Source organism: Marmota monax, unplaced genomic scaffold (genome assembly GCF_021218885.2).
Source record: "Marmota monax isolate L192 unplaced genomic scaffold, Marmota_monax_Labrador192_F-V1.1 WCK01_AAM20220418_F8-fsc00120, whole genome shotgun sequence".
NCBI classification, from domain to species: Eukaryota; Metazoa; Chordata; class Mammalia; order Rodentia; family Sciuridae; genus Marmota; species Marmota monax.
In genome coordinates, this window is record NW_026694424.1 from 4,543,951 (window position 1) to 4,553,846 (window position 9,896).

A 9,896-nucleotide genomic window follows, 5' to 3' on the forward strand; every position below is an offset into this window, starting at 1 on the left:
GTAGATAAAGGTGTCATGAAAGTAGAAGGAAGAACCATAGATTAAAAGAAGGGGACAAGAGGAGGGGGCAGAGGATTGTAATGAGAGGTACTGGGAGTGAAATTGTTCCAATTATGTTACAGTCATGTACCTACGTGCTACAACAAAACTCATCATTCATAATTAATACCCACCAATAAGAAGAGTCACCTTACTCTGAAGCAGTTCCAGGGTTTACCATTAACCATGAGGCCAGCCAGAAGGAGGGAAAATCCTGCTGAGAAGCAACCTCACAGGGACCTACCTGCTCGTAGCTACCAAGGGTCGGGGTGGATATGGAACACGCAGAGCAACTTAACATAGCATCTGTCATTGAAAATGAGGCCATTTTTGCAGCACCCAAAAGTGAAGGTGATAAGGCAGGGAAGGAGGAAAAGATAAATGAGTTTTAGAGAATGGTTTTGACAGATAAGCCACTTCTCACCTGTCACTGAGATAGAAATATTTTATAAGGGATCTATCTGCATAAAAGAAACAGCACCAAAAGACAACTTAGGCTCACTACTTAATTCAAACTTACACGTGACCTTTATTCTAAAAATGTGTCCATACATTATTTTATCGACTTCACATCTCTAAGAGGGTTGGGGCCCTCATCTTTGTCTCAGCTCTACAGAGGAGGAAATAGCCTGCTCAAATTCACCAAATTCAATGAACTCCATTGAGGTTGGAGCCCATATCCTTGATCTTATTTCAACACTTAGATTTTTTATTTATTATTATTATTATTATTATTCCAACACTTTTCTGATTTTTTAAAATTCAAAATTGCTGTTTTGACTTTTTGATAATTAGAAGAAATTTGAAAGTCATCTGTGAAGCAGCAGAACCATATTGCATATTGTTTGGTGACTGAACTTGGAAACACCTACTACAAGATAAAGTTATGACTATAAGATGGTCACTGACAAAGGAAAGAAGTTGGATTTGGACATTATAAATGTATAGAACTTAATTTTTAAAGTGCCAAAAAAAATTATTTTCGACAAAATACCTAAAACTTGAAGGATCCCAGAAACATGAGGAGGAAACCTCAATCGGCCATGCCGCTTACCAAATAATTTTGATAGGGCTCCCTAAAACACTGTGAGTTTCTACTTTCAGATATGACAGGCATTGGCTTAAAAAAAAAAAAATCCCTGTGAAACCTGTTTTCGTGAAAGACGGTGGCGTCAGCCCAGTTCTTGAGTATGAGGAGTTGAGTGTCCTCACACTATGGCCCAGAAACTGCAACTGAGAAGGCAACAAGTCTTGACCCTGCCCAAAAGAGACCTAAAACCAGGTCACCGCTCCAGAGCTGATCCTATCTGCAGCTCCTGGACCTCACATCTGAATTCTATCCTCCATACAGAAAAGCACCAAAGTCCATCTAAAGATGGAAGCTCTGTGCATTCTGCGCATTGGAGATGTGCATGAAGGGGCACGTCATTAACCTAACCTGATAGCATACATCCCTCCTCCAACCTTAAGAAAATGGAAAGGCCCCTTTACACCATCAAGCTAGTTCAAAGGAATACCATATACAAAAAGGAAATTGTTTCTACAAAAGAAGATACCTTCACTGTGTACCTTGTATTTTGTCTGCAGATTTATGTGACAAATACCTTATTATTCTTTTTAGTGCTTTGAGTTGAAATCCTTTACAATCCTTTTGATGTTGTGTAACCTAAAGGCAATTTACTCACTGTATGTTCCCAATTTGTAAAAACCACAGTATAGAGATGAATAAGGTGGAGCCCTGCTCTCAAGGAGTTTATGGTCTAGAGAAGAAAACCAACTTTGTGCACCTCTGACTGTTCCACAATAGGAAGATGGAATCGAGTGCTGTTGGCTATGTCTAGACAGTGTCCTGAAGAGAGATTCTTCCAGAAATTGGAGGAGACTGAGGCTTGACTGAAACTGAGATCAGGATTAAGCCAGGGCTGAGCAGAAAGACCTGACATCCATCCATCATGCACCAGACAAACTAGGGGAATTGACTTTATTCTCTACAGGGTAATAAGAATAGCACCTTAGCCAGCCGCTGTAGCGCCGCCTTCAATTCCAGTGGCTTGGGAAGCTGAGACAGGAGTTCAAAGCCAGCCTCAGCAACTTATCAAGACCCTAAGCACATCAGCAAGACCATCTCTAAATAAAATTTTAAAAAGGCCGGGGATGTGGCTCAGTGGTTAAGCACCCCTGGGTACCGGTACCAAAAAAAAAAAAGCATTTCAGTTGGCTTCTGACCTTTGACTTAGCCACTCTCTGCAGAAGGCCAGAGGACTGAGATGAATATACTGTGATTTGGATGGGGGGACTCCAGGGACAGCTCTGAATTAAAAAGGGACAACTATGGGGGATGGGGGGTCTGATACAGTCTGGGAACTAAATTGGGCAGCGCAAGGCAAGGAGTAATGAAGGCCTGGGCCAGGTGGGGGCCGGGGAGCTGGGAACGCCCAACGGCAGCCTCTTAGAATAAACAGGCTCCATGTCATTCAGTGAGGACACAGAAAGGACAACAACAACATCCTGCCCACAACAGAGACATAGCCAGGGCAGGCCCACCAACAGGGGCCTTTCTTCCCTTAGTTGTTTAGCAGAGGAGCCAGAGACGATCTGAAAAGGACCAGATCCCCAGCTGTGGCTCCTTCCCTCCATCCCGCCCATACAGGAGGCTGGGTCCAAGCCAGCCCTGGTCTCCGTGGCCGGAACTCCTCTGTTCATCTACGTGGTTGGCCACTATTGCTTCACCAGATCTCACTGAAGACTGGGGGGCAGAGGGAAGGATCAGAGCTGCTTAAAAAAAGAAGACCTGGGCTCATTAAGGTCATTGAGGAGACACAACCCACAGGCTAAACACAAGCTTAAAGTAAAATGCCAGTAATAGTCACACAAGCTCGTGCCCACCTGTCCTGGTGCTGGCAGCCATGCCCATGTGGAAAGACTGTCTCTCCCCTCACGATGCTCACACGTCCGGGATAGACAGACATCAAACACCACCAACCCAGATAAACACAGAATCACAAACTACAAAGCATCCCATGCAAAACTGCAAGATGCTCTGATACTATATATCAGAGTCCAGACGTAGTCAAAGGCTCCAAAGACACCCTTTCCTGAAGATGTGAAGTTCTAGTCCTTCTTGATGATACCAGTGAGACAGGGTAAGGGAGAGAAATGGGGTGGGATCTGCTCAGTCAGGAGCCATCTCCAACAGGAAGCAGACTGTTGTACACCAAGGCTTCAGCATGTGCAAAGATCCTGAGGCCAGGGAAAGGTGCTGTGATTGAGGTCAAGGAAGAAGGGCAAGGAGGCCCGAAGGGGAGAATTCGCATGAAATGAAACCAAGCAGGCCTGTGGCTCATGGTGAGAATGTAGCGATTTATCCTGAGAACAGGGAAAGGCAGCTACCTGTTTACTTTAAAATGTTGAATACATGAAAATCATGTTACAGTTGGGTGTACAAATGATACCTGTTTTATATATGTGTAAGTTTAAAAGCAATTCAGCCTCACAAGATGAAGTGCTCTTAAAATAGTTTGGAGATATTTCTACAAATACCCTGGGAATTAATATCTAAATTAATAGACTGGGACTAAACCATTAGCACTCCCCACAAACACACTCATCCATATAATACTCATCAATAACCTCTTATCTAGAATCAGTTTTGGACATGGGGAGGTGCTCTCATTTAGAAGGGACTTTTGCCAATTACAGTGAACCTCAGAGCTGTATTATTGCATTTAGAAAGAGATAGCCACGTGGGAGGAAAACATGTTTTTTGCTGAGAATATTGTCCCCAGCTTCCTATTGATACAAGACAGCCACAACTACAAAATAACAGGTTGTCCTTCCTCTGTGAAGGAAGACTGTAGTCTGTGTGTTAGCCACAGTGTAGGAGGTGGTGAGTGGTGACAAGACGGGCCTTCAGCCTAGTGACTGGAAGTGACTGAATTCTTCACAGAGAGGGGGCTGGCTCTGAGGTTTCCACAGGAGCAAATATTAGGGAAATCGCCCACTGAGGCTGTGCTGCAGCCGGAAGCCACGCCCTTCCTGAGTTTTGAACTACTGCTAGGGGAAATCCAAATGAAAACAGGCCCAGAGGACCAGGAAAAACAAATTAGCCCTAGAGATGGGGTGAGTTTAGGAATCCTCATATCCAGTTAAAGGACCTTAAAATCAGTAAGCATCTCTTTTACTCCTGACAAATGAGTGAAGGGCTCTAACCTTTTACAAAACCAGTTTGTCAACAGATGTCAATAGTCTTAAGTGAGGAACATGCATTTGAACTATAATTCTCTTCCTAGAAACTTCTTAGGAAATAATCAGAAATATACAATATTCACAGCCCCATTATTTGAAGTGACCAGAAGGTGGAAACAGTGTATATGTCCAGCTGTGGACAAATAACAGAATAGATTTTAGTATGTACAAAGGAGGAATTGTTTTGTAAGCACTAATAATCATCTTTTGGGTGATTTAAATGTGTTTTATTTTTAGACAACATACATGACACTTCTTTTTTAATTTAAAAGCAATTCATCCACTGCAAATCGATCATGGTCAAATTAAAGGAAGAGCTCAGTGCTAGATGAGACCCGTTTGTCTTGAGCCTGGCAACATGTGGATGACAAGCAGCCACCAGTAATGACAGGTGACAGATCCAAAGTAATTGCCAAATCTGCTCACATCTTTCCATTTCTAAACCTTTTCCTTAAAGAAAAGCCTACATGGAGCCATACCATTGTCCCAGTCACCCCAGAGAATAGCCGTGACATCCGGATCCTCATTTCCACCAACAACCATATGGTGGTTTTTGTTTTTGTTTTTGTCTTTTGGGGTGTGGGGTACCAGGAATTGCACTCAGGAGTACTCAACCACTGAGCCACATCCCCAGCCCTATCAGCCCTATTTTATATTTTGTTTAGAGACAGGGTCCCACTGAGTTGCTTAGCACATGGCTATTGCTAAGGCTAACTTGGAACTCGCGATCCTCCCGCCTCAGCCTCCCAAGCCACTAGAACTATAGGTATGTGCCACTGTGCCAGCCCATCAGGTGGTTTTGAAGTTAACAAGGATGCACTATTTTGTTCCGCAGCCTCTGTCAGGAGTCTTCCCACTGTCTGGTCTCTAGACTTCAGCTAAACCTTTGGTTGATTTCAGGTACTCTTCCCTCCATGTGCTTCTTGTCGGTTGTCCTCTGAAGCGGATTTCTTGCTAGCGATGCTCAGCATTGCAGCAGCAGTGGTCACTGAGCTTGAGAACCTTCCCTCTTGGGAACTTGAGCCCCAGCATTTCCACCACGAGGGAGTCCTTGGCGTCACCCTCTGTCCTACTGATCATCGTCCCTTCGACCTCCAGGCACTGCTTGGCCAGGGTCCCCGGAACACTGTAAATGCAGAAGAACAGCTCATGGTGGTTGATGGTAGATGGTCACAGTGGCAGCTGGAGGACGACAGTGCTGGCTTGGCAGGAGCCCGCAGCAAGCTTCTGGGGAGTGGGGGAGAGGGCAGAGAAGCTGACAACCTTGTCTTTGAAGAACACTTAATGTCATGAGAAAATGTAACAAACACATAATGCTCAAGCTCATCTTACAAGACTGTATATACAGTGCCATTTCAAACACACACATCGGAGTGGGGTAAAGTGATTACATGATTATACCTGAATACTAGTTACTTTTTAAAATTCTTTTTATTTTCTGAATTTTCCACAATGGGCATGAAAGGGTTTTTTTAAAAAATAAAACTTTATTTTTATTTTCTTTCTTTTTTTTTTTTTTATGTGGTGCTGAGGATAGAACCCAGTGCCTCATGCATGCTAGGCAAGCGCTTTACCACTGAGCCACCACCCCAGCCCCATGAAAGGTTTCTTTTAAAAAAGAGGAAAGTACAGGAAAATAACGGCCCTCCCCCGGGGCCAACAATTAACTGTTGTTTTTGTTTCCGACATTTAAGAAAGGAATTGAATGCCCTGGGTGAAGCTTGAGTCCCATTTGTTCCCAGTCCCACCCCGTCTTACTGAGTACCCATCCGTCTAGTCTGAGCTCCTATCTTCTCTAGAGGCTCCCTCTTTCATACACTACTCAGAGGGTGATACAAGGAAGATCACCAAGTTGAAGGTCAACCTGGGCAACTGGGCAAGAATCTGTCTCAAAATAAAATAAAAAGAGCTGGGGTGTAGCTCATTGATAGAGCACCTACCTATCACATAGGTAGGTCATGGGTTCAGTCCCCAGCACTGAACCAAAAAACCCTAATGCTGCTTGCTCTTTGCGTACTTCAAAATTTTTTGTAAATTTTTTTTCTCATACTGTGGCTTATTTTCTTCTTTTATTATTATTTTTCTACATTTTTTATTGGTGCACAAAAATTGTATATAATGGTGGGATTTTGTTACGTAGTCATACGTAGTTATAATGTAGCAATGTAACTTGGCCAGTGTCACTCCCCAGTATCTCTCCTTTCTGTTCCTTCCTCCCTTTCCCATCCCTTTCCTCTACTCTACTGGTTTTCCTTTCATTTTCATGAGATCCCCCACGTTTCTTTTCCTTTTCCTCTCTAGCTTCCACATATGAGAGAAAACATACAGCCCTTGTCTTTTGAATTTGGTGTATTTCATTTAATGTTGTTGCCGAAACCTTATCCTTGTCCCTGATACCAATCCAATAATGAGGACATGATTTTTGAGAAAAAGGAAAAAGGTTTATTGCTTTGTAATCAAAGAAGAAACACAGGGGACTGCTGTCCCAAAGGCTGTGATTCTGCTCATCTACAGGAACAAAGGGCTCTTAAAGAGGGGATTCAGAGAAAATGAGATTAGGGAAAAGAGAGATCCGGAAGGAGAAGGTTAGGGAAAAGAAGATCAGGGAGGAGAAGTTTAGGGAAAAGAAGATTGGGAAAAAGAAAAAAACATGTAAGTTTCAAAGCCACAAGGGTATAGTCAAAGCATCAAGTGAAACCCCTGTTATAACATGATGTTCTCAAGTTCTATCCATTTTCCTGCAAATAACATTTGTTTTAGAGAGAGAGAGATTTTAGCTTTCAGCGGACACAACATCTTTGTTTGTTTGTGGTGCTGAGGATCGAACCCAGGCCGCATGCATGCCAGGCGAGCGTGCTACCGCTTGAGCCACATCCCCAGCCCTCCTGCAAATAACATAATTTAATTTTTCTTTAGGGCTGAATAAAACTCTGTTGTGTTTATATACCACATTTACCTTGTCCATTCATCTGTGATGGACACCTAGGCTGGTTCCATAGTTTGGTTATTATGAATTATGCTGCTATAAACATTGGTATGCATGTGGCACTGCAGTATGAGGACTAATTCTTTGGGATAAATACCAAGAAGTGGTATAGCTGGTACATATGGTGGTTCTGTTATGCTCGAATTCAGGACCCCCAAAAGACCACCAGAGACCAAGATGGATGTAAGCAGCAAAGAGGTGTTTATTGTGAGCTAGCTCTGTCTCTGCGCGCACACAGCAACTGGTGACGCTGAGAGGCCCCAAGCCCAGGATTTGCAGCAGTTTTATACACTCTTTGGGGAAGGCAGGGACTTCACACACATCATAGCATCTCTTAGCAAATCATCACACACCACGGGAAAACCATAAAACAACTCTAAAACATGAATAGCACATTCACTGGCGGGAACAAGATGGGTAAGGGTGATTGGTTAGTACAAGAGGGGAATTCGTTTGAACTGATTGGTTTAAGCCATGAGAGGTGTACTTGCTGAACTCCATGGTTTCCCAACATGTTATCGACCATCATAAACTACTGGGAAGGTCATCTGGCATCCCAGGTATTTTCCTGTCTCATGCTGATTGGTGGCTGCTAGGGGGTTGCTATGGGTCCCCACCTAGCCTGACTGAGTCAGGGACACCTGAGCAGCAGATTTCTCCTGTTATTTGTAGATAAACAACTCAGCAGGGTGGGTATGTGTCTAGGAGTGCTCCATGGGTCTTTCCAAGGACAAGGATCATGCCCCCTTCCTTAGACAGGCTTTGCTCTGAGGTAGAGGCTGGTTTGTCAGTTCCATGTCTAGTCTTTTGAGGGATGTCCTCCCATACTTAACCTACCCATTCACTTGTTGACTGACAGTGTTTAAAATGTTTACCTATTACAAATAAAGCTGCGATTATTCTGGGCCTTCATAATCAGGGGAGGGGAGTTTTAGGTTTAAAACACCAACAGTGTCAACTGAAGGGAAGGTGACAGAGGATCCTACTAAGCCTAGTGAAGGGTTCCCCAGGGTGGGTTTTTACTCTTTGGGTGGGGAGGATCATGGACGGGGATACTCCAGAGTCCACATGCCTGGGGCTCTCTGAAACTATAGAGATGGTCCAGAGGTCCACTGACCAGGGAGCCTCTAAACTGCTCTCACCTTTGCACCCACATCCTCCACTGCTGGGCATGGATGGGCATCTGGAGCAGTCCCCCCCACTCACGCTTCCTCCCAGAAGTAGTAAGCAGTTGAAGACTGAAGCAGAACCCCCTGGTCAACTTGTTGGATCTTCACAACAACCTCATGACTTAGTACCATTGTGATTTCAGCTTTTCCATTGGAGGATGAGGCTCAGAAAGGCTACGACCCTTTTCAAGGTCACACAACCAGCAAGGAGTGGATCTAGACTCAAACCCGGGCAGCGACTCCGAAGTCCACATTCTCAGCCCCTGAGTTGCCCGCCCTTAATGTTCCACAGGCCCAAACCTTATCTCAGTTTCTGTTTTACAGCCTCCCCTCTGCCCTGCTTCAAGGGAGAGGAGCAAGGCCGTCCTGGATTGGACTCTGACTCCTCTCCTTGGTTATCAATCTCTTCGGCTACATTGCTCAAATTGCTTTGTCGTCTTGACCACTATTCCCCACGGCTCTCCCAAATCATTGTTTATATTTAATTCTGATCTTGCAGAATTTATGTATTTCTTCACCTCTCAGTTCCTACAAGTGTCCTAGTCTCTTTCTCCCTCCTGGGTGGTGCTAATGTCATCCACCATCACAGTGGGGAATAGGAAATAAAGTGGGTAACTTGCCAGCGATCCCTGAGTCCTTATAGACAGTCTGTTTCACTAGAGCAAAGAGGCATCTCCTTGACAGTAAAGTAGATCAGAAATCCGTCAGTGTTTGGGAAGACACAGTGCCATGGCCGTTTATCTGTTGGAGGTTAGAGAGATATTTCTGCAGTGGTTGATCTCATTGCTCAATTTGTTGCTGAAAGCTCGGTCCTTGTCCCCATGCCAATCCAGTATTGAGGACCCAGTTTTGAGAAAAAGGGAAAACAAGTTTTATTGTTTTGCTAGCAAAGGAGAAGCACAGAGGACTCCGGTGATTCTGCCCACCAGGGAAAAGGGGGCGTGGTTTAAAGAAGTGCTTCAAAGTCTGCCTTCCACATTCTTTGCTGGAGTTGTAATTCCATTGTTAATTTGAGAAACATTCCTGAGATCTTCTGCTATCCCCAAAGTCTGAATTACTTTGTTCCTGTGGACTTGGGCGTGTGCTTAAAGACAGGTTACTGGCCTAGGATGGGGAAGAAAAGTAATCCTGTTTCCCCTGAAATTAGGGATGGGGAGAGATTAGAGAGGAGCAGGGAGAGAGGACAGAAAGAAACAAGTGAGTTTTAAGAATCAGTCACAGTGGCAGACAGCCAGGGCCGTATTCAATGTAGAAAGTGGACCCCTGTTACATATTGATGTCAGTCATTAAGATAAAGTTGGTCAGTCCTGTGGCTCAAATTTTTTCAAAATCCTTTCTGTGTAGTGAATTTGGTTTCTTCCTGCTTATTCTATCAGTTACTGAGAAAGGAGCCCTGTGAACATCGTAGCAATGATGGGGTAGCAGGGGTTCACTTGATACTCTGACTGTATCCCTTG